At 47.8% G+C, this 15,780-nt stretch overlaps 1 long non-coding RNA gene across 1 annotated transcript; it reads left to right on the plus strand.

The window, feature by feature from the left end:
- The first annotated feature begins 3,269 nt into the window (after positions 1-3,269).
- On the plus strand, positions 3,270-15,721 carry LOC138733126 (uncharacterized). The gene is made up of 4 exons (XR_011339374.1): positions 3,270-4,039; positions 9,786-9,971; positions 12,067-12,267; positions 15,579-15,721. It is a non-coding gene; the product is annotated as an uncharacterized lncRNA (long non-coding RNA).
- Positions 15,722-15,780: the final 59 nt, after the last annotated feature.

Here is a 15,780-nt window from a genome sequence, read left to right on the forward strand (position 1 = left end):
AGCAGCCGCCAGGGGCTGAGGTCCCGCTGAGCTCCGTGCTTTTCTTTCATTCCAAGGCTGGCTCCACATAAACCTCGCTATCATTTACAGTCCTGCATAACGTACCATGAGAGGCACCCAGGGTTTGCTATGGCAACCCGACAGGAAACGCTCCTGCTCCAAATGTATCCAGTGCAAGGAGAAATCATCTCTTGATGATGAACACTGATTATTTTCACCAGATTCTGATTGAGAGCCTTGTTCAAATTTGATTTATTCATGCTCAAATGCGTCTGCTCTTTTCACCCACTTTGCTGCTGATGTTATGGGCATCTCAGCAGCCTGGCTGATCAGACCCTTAAAGTGCAACAGAATGTAAACTTAAAGATTATTCATTACAAATACACAAATCTATTTGCGTCTCCACCTCATTAAAACAAGTTTTGAGGGTACATTCCCATGCACTCTCCTCTCTCTGGTAACTCTGTTAGTGCTGTGCAGCCAGTTTCCAGTCCAGGCCTGCAACGCTTTTTCCAACTCAAATACTGTCAAATTCAAGTGCTCTAACGATTTGCCACCATGTTTTGGCCAATAACTGAGAACTTGATGGGCTTTGAAGGTCCCTTCTGACCCAAACCACTCAATGATTCCATGACTTTCACACACTGAGTTTGATCTCGAGGAGCGCTGAATGCTCTCAGCTAACACCACCCTCGGCCGTAGAGCGTATTTGCACAGCAAAGTGAGCAGTAGTCACTGGGGTGGCAAAGTCACAGCAGAGCACACAAGGACAGGCACACAGCATTTGTACTCTGGTTTCTGTTTTTTACCGTCTGGTCTCACCAGCTTAATCCAGCACAGATGTAGTTGCACAACTTCTTTTTTGCTGCCTATATGCAGAAATAGGCAGGCCAAACCTGAGGTGTGGGCTTATTCTGCTCACTTGGAATAATTCCTTGCCCATTTTGCCCCCTTTTCAGGCTCAGTGTGTGCTGCTGTGCTGGTGGCTTTGTACACAACTCTGTGCCACAGAGCTTTTCTGTGTGGGCTTCAGAGCTTGTCTCCATGTTATGGTAAAGCTCAGTGCTCATCCTGCAGACCTCTGTCACTACTGGATTAGCCAGAGGACACGACCTCCCCCTGAAATCAGTTTTAAACAGGTACACTTTGAACCTTAGCCTAAAGGTTAAACAGTAACAGAGACTGGTGCTGGATCAATGCTCGGCAAACATCAGTCACACGCAGCAGGCAGACGCTGCTCTGCTGCGCTCTATATGCTGATGCAGGACATCTCTCTAGTGTTCCATGTAAAGAAACCCTTAACAAGAACGACTAACCACTTTGAAGCAGCCAGAGGTTAAGGTTTTGTGCAAGCCCAGGCGTTTCCTTCCCCTGCAGTCCATCCAGAGCGCAGGGAATCGAGGGCTACTTGTTCCCACAATTGACGATGTTTGCCCTCCTGTCCCAGTAACTTCCTCTGCCCCAGCGCTTTGCTTCTGTGAATGGCAGCCTTTACGAAGCTTTAAACAGTTCTGAACAGGCAGAAGCAATTCGAAGTACTTTAGGGGGCTCTTACAATAATTCACCACCACTTAGGAATAACAGGTATTTGTATTTGTTTGTATTCTGTATTTGTTTGACCTACGGTGGCTACAGCTGACTTGACGAGCAGCAGCCCACACCGGGCTGCTAGAGGAGCACACACAGCCCTCAGGGGAGTCAGAGGCACCTCTGCACCCACTGCACGCACAAATGGCACTACCCGAGAACATCCACAATGCTTTAACCATCTCTAACAACACAGCAGCAGCACTGGTGGTGTTCAAGAGAGAAAAATAGAGACGCATCTGACTGTCACAGCAACGTTAAGTTAATCTGCAGGAAGAGTTGACATCAGGCCTTCCTGTTGGACAGTTACTAATTAAAAATGCCTCTTTTCTCTTCATGCCCTAAGGCCAATGTATGCACATACACATATATCCATATGCTTTTATCTGTGCCTCGGCAGTGTTTAAACAGCTTTGTTTGCGCACACGTCCATACCCTGAAGGACAGGAGTCCAACGACCAGTCCATCGGTTCAGCTGGTCACTTCCCCAGTAGTGTGTTTGCTCCTGGCTATCGGTTCCTACTAGCAGACCAACACGGTGAGCGGGAAGGTAATATCACCCAAAACCCTCCAGCCAGGGATTCACCAAACCCTTTCAAACCATGAGATGTGAGTTTGATCCTCACACACATGGAAAAGCCCACTACAGATCCTCGAGAAACTCCTAGAGGCAAGCCCAACAGCTTTCATCTTCTCTCCTGCGGCTGGATGTTTAGTGGGACGAAGCCTTCCCCTTTCTCCCTGTTAGGAGTACCAGAAGCAACACACGAGGCAGATTCCCCTTCTCTGCGTCCCATTGCATCCTTCACATTTGGGCTATATGATTTTTTCCATATACAAGCATTCCATCTCTTTCCCAGTATCACACCTTTTGTTTCCCCACTATCTCCTACGCTTTCCTGCACTCTGTCAGACAGGATCTAATGCAGGGACGCACATTCGTGCGGTACAGGATGAGGAACGTCTTTAAATCTAAACTGTCACTCCACTAGCTTCAATAGGCCAGTCAAATGGGCCTGACAAAATGATCATGCAAGGAACACAAGGTTCCCTGTTCAGCCAAGCCCTGCTTGCCTGATCTTGGCACGAGGGTATCGCCAGCTCCTGTGCAGGGTGGCTGGTAAAACCAGACCAACACTCATGGCCCTGACCCTCCAAAGCTGTTCCTGGGGGCAGGGCTCCCTGGGGAGCTTCACGTTTGCTCTCTCAAAATCCAGAGCGACAGTTCCACTGAGCTTCCTTCTCACTACACCAAAACTTGCCATCTCGTGATCACTGTGGTCAGGACAGCCACCCCCACCTCCCACCTTCCTCCCAAGGAAGCCCGAGGGGAATCTTTCACATTTGGCTCACTGGGTGCTTGTGGCAAGAAATTATCCTCAATAAACCTCAGGCATCTCCCCGGCACGCCTGTCATAGCAGCATGGTACTCGTGCCTGGCCAAGTCACTCATCACTCTCAAATTAAAATGGGACTCGATGTTCTACTGGCATTTAAGAACTGTGAAACAAACCCAATCTTGCTCCTCAAACCACTTAGTTTCATGAATCACCCCGAGCACTTGCTCATTTAACCTGGAGTTAATACAGAGCTCTGGCTTACTGCTTACAGGCAGACAATAAGAACTATTAATATTTAACGTTCTTAAAGCCACATACATTTAATAGTTCAGCAGGCCATCCACGAGAACAGCACACCCTAATTCACTGGTCTCACTGCTAATACATGAGCGTTTTCCCACCAGGAGGCATTTTTCACAACATTAACATACATTCCCCTTGGAAGCAGTGACCAGGCAGCCCCAGAGCGCACCGCAGCTTAGCACATTGTCAGTCTGCCAAGAGCCCACGCATCGCTGTTACAGGCCCCTGTACCCCACAGGCACCAAAGAACTGCACCGGGCTAGTAAAATCCAACAGCCTCGGCCACCAGAGCAGGCGCCTGGGGACCGCGGCTGAAACTGCAACGAACTTTCCCACAACACAGCCTTGCCAGAAGCAGCCTGGGATACGAGGCCCCATCACATACAGACAACAGGCTTGACAGACAAGTCCTGGAGAAATAAAGCCCCCAGTACCAATCCCATTGAAGGGAAGGCTCACGCCTGATCTGTTTCAGAGCCAGTAATGTTTAACAGCACCGGGCTCCAGGGCGAGGGTCGCCTCTGACCCCTGAGCAGCATGTGCAGCCGGTGGCTGTGGCACAGCAGGGACAAGTGCCACCTTTGCACAGCGCCCATCCTGCCCTGCCACGGGAGAGGCGGCTGCATGGCACAGGCAGCAGGATAATGGCTGAAGTAAGTGGGGAACAGCAGGCAAAACCTGGAAGGAATCACCCGCTTTCCACTGGGGACAGAGATTAAGACCCGTGTATGTGGTGGTTTGTGGTTTCCACTCATAATAAACTTCCTGAGAAGAACAACGAGTTTTCAGGAGTATTCTAGGAACAGCAGGTGAGTTCTAAATTTCATTCCATACAGCATTTATCCCACAAGCATAAAACTAAACAAAATATTTTCCATCTGGTAAGCAAAGGGAATAATCTCTGAATCCCTGACGAACCTCTGAAAGTAAGTAATGTTGAAATGACTGCAAGCTGCGTAGTTTAAGAGTCTGCACTTGGACAGGAAAGTAACTACTTTTTACTTGATCTTTATATAAACTGCAGCCAATCTTCTATGCAATGAAAACCAGTTCCCTGAGATTACTAAAGCAAGAGTTGCACGTGTTGAACTGGCTTCCGGTGCAACAGAAAAACAGCAAGACATTGGAAAATTTTGTTTGATTTTAGTGCCAGCAGAAAGTTTCAGCTTTTAAAATTAAAAAGCCAGAAAACTGACATTTCTCCAGCTAAAGATGACTCCTCTGCGACTAAACATGTATTTTAAAAAGTTCACATGACGTAAATTGTTGCTTCAATCCAGGCTTTGTGTCCTGAGGAACAACAGCCCGATGCTTTCGATGATGCAGCAGAGGGCTATGGTGTGGCATTCTGGGGATTATGGAATATCAGCCCTGTAGGTCTATTGTAGACCGACAGCAGACCCCTTGCTCAAAAAAACACCTCGGCAGCATCGCTAAACAAAATGGTTTTCAAGGCACAGGTATTTATAGTAGGCATTTGTTGCAAACCAAACAGAATCTGCCTCCCTCCTCCCCTACTTTGTTTCTTTTCCTCTTTTAAAAAGAGTCCTCTCTTTCCCAAGTAAAACTGCATTTGTCCCTGTCAAACAAAAGGAAAGTGAATCTGACCAGCCGGACAGTTCCTCTTCCAGACACCAATATCAGTGCAGTGAGATATTAAGCGAAGCAAAGGAAGAAGGAAGCCTCATATTCCTCTCTTTTAACTGTATTCTGAGCATAGCATTGTACAACTTGGACAACGAGTGACATCACAGTTATAGATTTAAAGCTCTGGTGATCTGAATCGGCACGCGATTACACAGGCACCTAACCCCTGACATTTGCATCCGCTTCCCAATAGCCTAAAAGCAGACGGGTGTTTCTCTTGGAGAGCTCATGCATTCAGTCACTTCTCCCCCCTCGCCACTCAAGGGGACAATGAGAAGCCCCTCCCTAACACACTGCACTCAAGCCCTTCTGTTGCAGGCAAGCTCACAGCTGCCCAGGGTCAGTGCCAACGATGGAATGTAAGAGAGCACGCATAGAACAACCATCACATTCAACGGTTCTCTTTTCATGGCAGATATTGCAGGGTGAGGTAGAGGGTAGGATGTTCTTTATTCTTAAACAGCAGAAAAGCTTTGTTGGGAACTTTAAAAAGAAACTTTAAAAAGAAGAGGCCCTGCTATTCTGTCCTGAACAGACTTGCACAGAAAACCTGCCTGCCATTCCGCACACAACACCTGCAAGAGCAGCAGGGACCTGGACACCATCACGCAAGCCTAAGCCAAACACCCTGTTTTCATTCTACCCTCAGAGACAGCACAAAGATGGGGGGCGGAGGGGACAGCTTCCTAGCAATTTACTTCTGATCCAGCATCTTTCCCAGAGATGTCAGTTCCATAAAGGGTATCAAACCTAACACATGCCAACACCACCTCCTGTTCTCCTGTTATAATTGCCGTGCACTGGAACCTCAGTCATCCCATTCCAAATCACAATTAGAAGCCTACTCACCTGTCAGTTGTCAGCTTGCTCCCTCCATCCCAGCCAGTCCAGAAGAGCTGTTTCAGGAACTCCAGAGCTGCTATCTGGAATGCTTAACACCCAGCACAACAAGCAAGCTTCTCCAACAGAACAGAGACTACTCTGAAGACCCAGCCATGCTGAGTACCACCTGTTGACTGAGAAGTCTCTGGAAAGGTTCCTGCCCCACCCTCACACCTGATCTCAATGAAGGGTTACTAATGCCCTGCTGGTCTGGACACCTGTAACTCCCAAGCCCTCTTCTACGGCCTATAAAGCAGACAAGCAAGTCTTCCTAAGTAACATTGCAGCTCTCAGTCCTAGGCCAGGAACTGCCACTGCTGTGTTTGATCCAGAGCTCAGGATCTGTACTTCTTTCGCCCTGTATTTCCATGTGCGAGTTATCTGCCAAATGCAAATGGGACCAACACTACAGCCATTCGGGCTGCCAACTCGGCTTCTGCTTCCTGAGAGAAATCCCTCCCCACAGCAACAAACACACTTCTCCGGCAGGAGCAGCCGCTGGCCTTTTCTCCCTGCTGTAATGGAAAGATTCTCTTTCCCCTGCAGAACACAGGGAGTTGTTAGGCTGCTGGGTGCTCAACACCTGTGTTAATAGAGGCAAATAAAGCCCAGCTGCAGAGAGAAGACTACTCCCTCCTCATGGACTCATTCTGTTGCAGAACAGGGATTGCCCACAGAGACGAACTAGGAAAAGAAACTGCAGATTGGATTGTTTGGATGTCTGGAAATTTCTGTGTTCTGAGCAATCCTTCAGCTGAGCAGAGCTCTGTTCTGGTGCTGGGCCAGGCTGGCCAGGACAGCTCTGAGAGACGGTGCCTGAGGGAACACACAACACAAACAGGGACCTGAGCTCTCAGCACTGCCCCTTCTAGAAGGTTCTGCTGCCCCGCCTGGGCCTCACTCCACCCTACCCCATTTGGCAGCACTGTTGTCCCTCCAAAGCCAGAGGTGGGGTGGGGGAATCCCAGCTGGCTAAGGCCACTGCTCCAGCAACACATTGCACTCCATGCCTTTTTAAGGGGATCAGGCTAGTGATTAACAGATTTCAGGCCACTAAAGCCTCTTGAAGCTCTGAGAAGAGGATTTCAAGGTTTTTTTTTACTTGCAAATACAAAAAAAAAAAAAAAGAAATGAGTGAAGTTGCTCATCCTCATCAACCCCTTCCTGTTGTGCTCTGCCTGCTCTGTTGAGGTGCAGCCCAGGTGGCATTAACAAAAAGGCAGAGGATGTCGCTGTGACCCAAACCGGTCCCCTCGAACTCATGGCAGCGAGTCAGTGGTATCATGGCTGCTGTGTCTGGTAAATCGTGCTGGTACAGCTCTGGCACCCTCTGTGTTGCACGCAGAGCCGTCATGCAGACACAGGATGGGCAGAGGTTAGTAAGAGGTTAAAGCACTCAAGAGTAGCGAACCCGTGCCTGTAACGAGGGCCAAAGCAGGGCTGTGGCTGTGCCACTTGGTGCGCGCAGCCCGAGGCCTGTCCACCTCCTGGCAAACTGCAGGAAAGAAGGACCTCATAAAACTCTTTTGTAGACGGCCATCGCTGAGCAGTGTATTTCGCTGTGGTTTGTGACTTGCCTGAACTGGAGCGGCTGCAGCAGTGGGTGCCGGGCAAAGGAAGCTGCGTGCCATTGCTAACAGCTGGGGGACAGCCGATTCCCCAGGCTAACAGGAGCACAACAGCTGCTTTGGGCAAAAGATGTGAAGAGAAGAAGCCAAGTAAAGGTGTCTGCAGAGGGAGGAGTTTTCCTGGAGGTGGGGAGTCGCTGCCTATAAACAGGTGCCAGTTTTACATGTCAGCCCGTTGCTCACACCAGAACTGCTTACATTCTACTCACAGCTCTGGTGCAGACACGAAGATTTCACAGGGGGTACGTTGTCTGTCAGACCTTACATCCTCATTTGAGGATAATCCTTCACCTGAATTCCATTTGCCGATGTGTCAGGCAGTGAATCATTACAGGGAATGCCAGGAGGGGCTAGGACTGATGTAATGAGTTTGGTGATTGGGAAACTCCAATCGATGTCGTTTACTGAGCCCCAGCAGATATCAGAAGAGATCACGGTTTCCAGGTTAAATACCTTTGCTCTACTTCATACTCTAAGTTAATCTTAGAGTTAATCTCTAAGTTAATCTTTCCCTACCTACTAGTCAGCATGACCAGAACAGGTAATCTTTAACCACCTGCCACTGACTTACAGGGTCACCCCATGTCCCCTTCTGTGATCTCAGCTGTCCTAGCACTGCATACGCCTCACCTTTCTCTGTTAACACGATGATTTAATGCTGCTAAGTGTGCCTCCCCGAATGTTTGTGAAGGTGATGCCCCTTGAATACCACAGAAGTCTGGGATACACAGATAAATACCGGCTTTGCCCACCCTGATCCCAAGAATCCCCGTAGCTATTTCCTATCAAAAATGAGATGATCGTATCCTAAATCGATGTAAGTCAGCAGAGAGGAACTAAAGGAACAGGTCATAGAGAAGGGACAAATGCAGTTGCACTGCTGGACATGGGTCAGTTTTCCACATAAAAAGATTTGGCTTAAATCTTTGACCTGGATTTGTTCAAACCTAGAAAGCCATGCCCACTGCTGGCAAGCTGTAACAGGATTCTTCCATAGATGAATGTAAGCCAGCCCCAAACCAATTGAAGACTATCGATTATGTACTGGAGAAAAGCCACCAAGATACAGCTCGAGCTCTTGTATGTGAACAGCCATTCGTGCAACAGTTCTGAGGCTGGAATCCAGGGAAGGAAAATCGTTACATATTGGGGTTCAGAGGATTGCAGGGTTGGGGTCTCTCTGGACTGGTGCCTCAGCAGCTTCTTTTTAAACCCCTGTACATTATAGCATCAGGCATTTCAGATCAGAACTCTTTGCTCTCCCTCCCTCCCTCCTCAACTGAAGGTCTCGGTTCCTATCTCCCTCAGAACCGTGACGGTTTGTGGTAAATGAGCTGGATAACATGAAGTCCTAGGCCATCCAAAGGGGGAAGAGAAAGCTCTTCCCAATGCACTTGCTTCTCCCCACTTACTGCACACGCACACCCTGATCCTTCTCTGTGTTAGTCTTCTTTTCATATACTGTTCAGACTATTCTGATTGGAAGTGTAGAGAAAAAAAGAAAGAATGAGAAAGATTCAGGTGAGCCTCTTTCAGGTTGTATAAATGAACCCTGCTTTGAAAGCCTTCCCTTTGAACTGAACAGTGAAACTGGCTTTTGAAATCTACTCTAAATAAACACAGTAACTGTGTTTTAAAGCCCTTTCAAGCAGGTTTTCTAATGAGCTTTGTGGAACATATATTTACAATCAACTAACCAGCTGCAAAGGGTTGTTCTTCCAAAGGGATTTACACCCCTCACCAGCCCCTGTAGGCCCCTACCATTTCAAAAAGGAATAAAGCAACTCCCCTAACATGCACAGAATATTAAACCCCCTTTTGCCAAAATTGTTGTTCTTAACTGAAGAATTTAATCATTAAGGTTTTGCAGAGCTGAACCATAGCTTCTTACTGCTTGTTAAATCTTCTCAGTGCAAAAGTCTTCCTGACAGAGCTTGACTTTTGCCCCTGAGTAAGTTATCACCCCTTCAGGTGTGGAGCTGTGCTGTCACTCTTTCCACATGGCAAAGACTCTGCTCCTCAGATTTCTGTTGCACTTTTCTTATCTTCCACATTTTATATAAGAAAAATGATGGGAAGGAACTCCTGTGTGGATCACATTTCATCCTCTCTACAGTGCCACCGCCACCAGGAGTTGTGCACATAAAACGGAATCTCAGACTAATTTAGGTTGGAAAGGACCATGGAGGTCACAGGACTCAGCCCCTGCTCTAAGCGCTGCCCACTTCAAAGTAAGACTGAACTTCAAAGGCTGACACTTTTACTTGGGGTCATATCCACATGTTTCCAAGGGAAAGATTTGCCCCCCGGATGGATGTGCAATGTGCATTGCATTATTTGTCCATGTGTCACCTTTATAACAGTTAAATAAACCAGCTCCTTTTTTTTTTTTTTTCAGGAATTTCCAAATCATTTGGCACCTAATTTCAAAGTACTGGCCCCAGACCAGTCTGCAACAGCAAGGGATGTTGCAATGCTGTTTCCCCTGTGGCTCCCTGCGCAGTGGGCAGTGCTTCGCTCCCCACTGCAGATCGCCTGTTGAGGAAAGCAGCTCTTTGTCCAGAAACAACCTCAGCAATACCAAGTAAGCCATATTACAGGCAGGCTGTGAACTGGTGCCACTGCTCCTAGTAATTTTGTTACCTTTATCCTATGTATTCCTACAAGCCCCAAATGAGAGACACTGCATTAAAACCTAAGCAGTGCCAACACCAGGGTTTTCTAAACAGACCAGGGGCAGGAGGTAACCCATAGGAGAGCCCTAACCACGGGGCTCTAAATAAGGGAACCAGCTGTGACGGGGGTTACATTTTTCCTGATACCACAAGAAGTCTCTTAGTCGGAACAGTCATGGCACAGCCAGGCCCCATGGCACCTGCGTACCCAAAGGGCACAGACACATGGTGCTGCAGATACTACCCTGATCTCTCACAAGTGAGTGGGATATTTCTGTTGACTTCAAGAGATCCTAGACTGCCTGACATTTAGGGATCAGCCAAACCATCATTCACTCCAGAATTTCCCCATCTTCCTCCTAAGTTCTTTCTGAGGACAAAACCCAGGACCATATTGGTAGCCAGCTGAGACCAGCAAGTAGCCAGCAGCCTCTCCCTTCCAGCCCAGCTCCTGGCGTCAGACAGCATAGGCTACCCTGCTTGTAACCTCAACACAAGTGGCTAAGAGTGTCCTTACACAACTCTTCCCTAGGTTTCTCCAACACACTGTCATACAGCATGGACTAGCATGCATTGTGCTCTTTTTCTTTTCCTCTCATTTAACTTCCTGCTTCCCTGTTAAATGCCACCTGTGAGCTGTATTAATTTGTGCTTTGTGCTAATTAAAGTCATCTGCTTTAACAAAACTAGAACAGCGCACAGTGAAGCAGTTGAATTATCTACATTATGCAACTAACATTGCTTTTCCAACAGAGGTTATGAAAATGAGTCATTAGATCCTCAGAATTACCAATTCTGGAGTTCTCCATAGGGAGGAAAACCTACTCTCGAATGGTATCTGCAGTGATGAGACTGACAAGAACCTCCCAATACAGTTCTGTTACCGCACAGACAGCACAGCTCAGTGCTGCCTCTCAGCCATGGCTGCTGATGTTGGTGTAACTGAGACCCGAGCGACACCCGGACTAGAAAGCAGCACTTCGGGAAACAGCATGTTAGGAAACAGGAGGAGGTAGTTCTTGCCATGACAGACTTGCAGTCCAAATACACAACAACCTAAAGGAGAATGAACTGGTAAAGACAAGGGCGTTCCAGTGGCACGGTAGCTCAGGTTTGTCCATTACACAGACTTATGGTACCTGTTTGAAGGGGTAGGACCCTTCTCACAAAAGGAGAGCTCTGAGAATCAGGGCTCACAGACACTGGCCTGTTCCACCTCTCCCTGGCAGCAGCGACTGAAGGTGCATTAACACAGACAGAGGCTGCAATTGTGTCCTGTCCAAGGTCTGGTTGTACTAAAGCTGGGGAGCACAGATGATTTCACAGCATTCAGCCACAACCAGTAAAGGGACCTGGTTCCTCACTTTTGTGAGGTATTATATTGAAAACTCTGCTTTTTTAAAAACAACACTACTTTTACTTAAAACTGTTACAGAGTACTGATGTTCTAATGGCATAGAAGCATGGGAATAGAAGTATGCCATGAAATACCCATTAGCTAACTATCCAGAAGGTTACAGTACCAAAGGTAAGACTTCAAATCTCACAAAACCATATCTCTTGTACCCTAAAAGCCATTAAAATGTGACAGGCTCTGAGAGCTCTGAGAATTCCGGTGAGAAAAGACAGAAAGTCAAAATAAACACTGAAAAAGAGACTGGCAAGAGCCAGCAGTGACCAGTCAGATCAGTGGTGTGATCTGAGGATCCGATGGCAGTGGTCTCACCGGACCAAGTAAGCAATTAATAAATAGAGGAAACACTTCATCGCAGGGTAAAGCAAAAGAGGTAGCTGAAACCCCCTATATTTTGCATGTTTCCCTACCCACATCTGCTCTCTCTGAGGGGACAGAGAAAAATGAGATTTCAGCGCTTTTTTCCCATTCCTCAGTCTGCCTGGTAAAGGTGACTGACTCTGTGCAGTGAGGGCCGTCTCCCTCCCCCAGATCAATATTTTAATATCACTTATCAGAAAGAGAATGAATTGTTTACTTTCAAAGCCCAGGATCCCATAAAGGGCGAGGGCAAGGTGTCCACTGCAAACACAGGCTTTCGATAGCGGACTGGACCGGTGCTGGGGACTGGTACAAGAAAACCAACTCTGAAGATCCGAGTATGGTGATGTTCAGCAAGAAGCTACGAAGGAAAGATCAGTGCTGACAAGCCCTATGATGCCCCAGCGGCTGGCGAGCAGCGCTGTTGGATGGTGAGTGCTCTCAGGGCTTGATTCAGCCCAGGAAAGGGGAATGATTAAGGGTTACAACAAAAATAAAGCAGTGCAGGTGAATTTTGAATACTGAGCACTGCAGCATGCCAAAATATCCGCAATGCTGGTGGCCTGTCTAATTTACAGGATTTCATGTCTTGTACATAGTGATCTCTGCCACCACTTTGAAAGGGATTAGGCTTTTATTTGTGTCCGTGGGCAAATGTTTATTGTTTAACAAACAAGGGATGATGGGGAAGCTGGCAGTGAGCGGTTAGACTTCACCAGGGTTAAGGAATGCTTCCAAGTCCAGATACACAAACAGGATAGGTTCTGGGATCCAGCAAGACACTTCCTGAAGAACTTTCCTGTTCTTCACAATGATCTGCTCAGCTGGAACATTCCAATAATACTGATATACAAATGTCGAGTAGAAGAGAAGTAAAAAGTGGATTTCTTTTCCTCTGATCTTTATACTTGCTTTCTCCCTGCAACTTTCCCATTGTTTCAGGTTTCTTTGCTCCACTGCAGTACTAAACTAGTGGCCAGCTCTCCTCCTTCCATTACCTTTTGCCTTGAAGTATTTCTGTTGAATTCTGGCAGCTTCCATGTCGTAGAACTATAAAATTGCCTGCCCCTTCCTTTGCCTGGCTCTCTGCTTGTATTTCACATACTTCCTCTCACTCGTATTTCACAGTGAAGTCCAGAGGCATTTCTGCAGGCCCTGCTCCTCTCTGCACGGCATCTACTAGGCTTCTCCTCAGAGTTAAATTAGAGTAGGATTTTGTCTGACCTTTTGTGCTGCAGAGGGAAAGCTTAGTCAAGTGTGCATGAAAACCCACCAATATCGTGATGAATGACAAGCCACGTACAGTACCTGTGTGCCGCTGGCACTCGTTTCTCATTATTGCCGACCAGAGCACAGGTACGTGCGTTAAAAACAGCCTCATGGGCCTCAGGCCTCGAGCCGCAAGCTGCATCCTGACCAGACGGCCCATGTTCCGGGTGTGACTGTGTGTTTGCCACCACTAACTCAAAAGGCCCAGTCCCACTTTGACCCACAGGGTGGGCTGCAGCTCTTTCCTCTCCTTTAGAGAGGTTTCCTTTGGTTGAACGGGGCCTGTTTCAGCCCTACCCAAGCTCTAGGCTTGCTTCCTCGACAAAGATGGGAATGACAGCGCAGTCATACCAATCACATCTGAAAAACAAACCGTCTGCCCTGGTGTGTGAAGGATCCTTTTGCTGGGGTTCACCAGCCAAGGGGCACTGGAATCCTGTGCACAATGCCAGCTCGTGCTTCCTCTGAGGCATGAACAGATGTAGTTGCAAACCAGTAGTTAAACTGGGCCAGAGCCCTAACGAGTCTGCACTGACCAACCAACACTGCTTGAACTAGATTACATTTAGGGAAAAGACATAAGATTGGATCAAAAGGTAAGGACTGGAGAGGAAATCCTTGTTACACTGCACAGGATGCTGGTGGTTGAGGATTCAGTACGTGTAAACAGCCAGCTCATTGTGTGCATTAGAGTCTTCTCCCTGCTGGGATTTCAACTCTTGATGCTGTAGAACAGAGTGGACTAAGCCTGATGATCTGCATGTAAATGTCTGCATCTGGGAGCCCTGTGCCCTTATCCTTAGGCATCTCCTGTTACAGCTCCTTCCACTGCCTCACACCAGTGCTGCCGGACCCACAGCAGCCTCAGCCAATCTCTCCTCTGGAGAGCAGATCCTTTCCTGGACCATCTCCTGCAGCATGCCATGTTCCACTCCCCACAGGCTCCAGCGCTTCAGCTGAGCTGTAGTCACCCACAGATGATCTTAGTCCGGGGCACTTCTCCCAGAGTGTGGCACGCTGTCATTCAGGCTGGGACTGCCGCCCCTGCTTCCCACAGCTGGAATTTACTGTGGTCCCAGCCAGTACTGATATGTGATTTCCCTCCGTAGCTGTACCATTCACCACACACATCTCAAACATTTTAGTTTGCCAAACAGATAGAGATTTGTGCCCCTGGTTTCCCAGCTGGAATGCAAGATGGGAGTGCTGGCAGCAGACTGAGAATATAAACAGCGGTGTTAAGGCTGCTCATGTGTGGGAGGAACACAGCACCAGGGTTGAGAATTAGGATTGATAACAAATGAGACTGACAGGAAGGCTAAGCCCACAGGAGGAGTTCTCACAGGATCTGAGCGCCTGCTGTTTGCATGCTTTCACTTGCTAACAGCCTTTTGCTAAATGCTGCCAGAGCAAAAGGACCGCTGGAGAGTCTGGGTCAATTACACGTGGGTAGCAAACGCTCCCGAATATGGAAAAATGGGGATGCATTTACTGAGCTTAAAAAACGTGAGGTGGATAGTTTAAAAGCCTTCTAGCAAGGCATTATGTCCTCATCTCCTGGCACAAAGACAATCCCATCCCTTCCCCGCCCCCCGCCAGGTGCTTCTAACCAGGCCATGCAGCATTCTTCTCTGAGTCAGAATGTTCACGTTTTCAGTAGCTACAAAACCCATTACAGTACTCAGCACATTCAAAATCTACCCAGATTCACACAAAATGGAACCTTAATGCTTCATGTACTCTGCTGTCTTTGAAAGACTTTTATCAGTTCCAGGGGAAGAAAGGAATTCCACTCTGTGGTCTGTCTCTTCTGGTTTTAACCTGTCTTTAAGATAGCAGACTTCATTACAACTATTGATTAGCTACTAATATCATTTTGTTCTGTTTGTTAACAAACATTACCTGGTTGGCTCGCATCTGCACAAAGCTACATCCTACCCATACAGGTCAGTGTTTCTTCCAGGTAACTCCCACATGAACTGCACAGATGATCAGACTCATCTACAGTCTTTATAGACTGAGGAAAAAGCAGGTACACAAGAGAGTAAGACACAAAGGCTGCTGCTGTTCACCCAAGCTCTGGTTTCTAACCTGCCCCCACCCCCACCTCCTGTTCTCCTCTCTCTCCGTCTTCTCTGCCTCTCTGCAGCACTCAGACGTGATGATCTGACATAGCTCTATCAAGTCAGGCGCTTGTTCTGGAGAAGATGCAGGCCCTTGCAGTAAATGGCTCATCCCTCCCTGCACAAGCTCATCTGTGGGGATGGGCCTGGCTGCTTTCTCGAGGTGCCTGTCCATCCCCTTGGCCTGTAAGGGCATGCTCAAAGCTACTTGGCTTTCAGATTACTACAGCTGCTGAGACAAAACGTCCCCCTCAGAGCGATGGGGAATCCTGGCTCCCACTTCCATGGTGGGAATGCTGAGTACCATGTATAAACACGCACAAACACAGTCTTTGCTCTGTGTTCTGCAGATGTCTGAGCCCCGTGCTGAAGGCTGCAGTGTATGTGCACGACTTCTTCCCCAGACTAAGGACAGAATACTGCCAGAGCTGTGGAGTGTGACAATGGTGTTTGTGTCGAGGCTATCAAACGCCATTATCACACTAAATAGCTACAGGTAGGCAAGGCATCGATTCAGAAAAGAAAAGGCAACAGGCTTTCCCACCATGCTGA

The sequence above is a fragment of the Phaenicophaeus curvirostris genome, chromosome Z (genome assembly GCF_032191515.1).
Source record: "Phaenicophaeus curvirostris isolate KB17595 chromosome Z, BPBGC_Pcur_1.0, whole genome shotgun sequence".
In the NCBI taxonomy this organism is placed as follows: domain Eukaryota; kingdom Metazoa; phylum Chordata; class Aves; order Cuculiformes; family Cuculidae; genus Phaenicophaeus; species Phaenicophaeus curvirostris.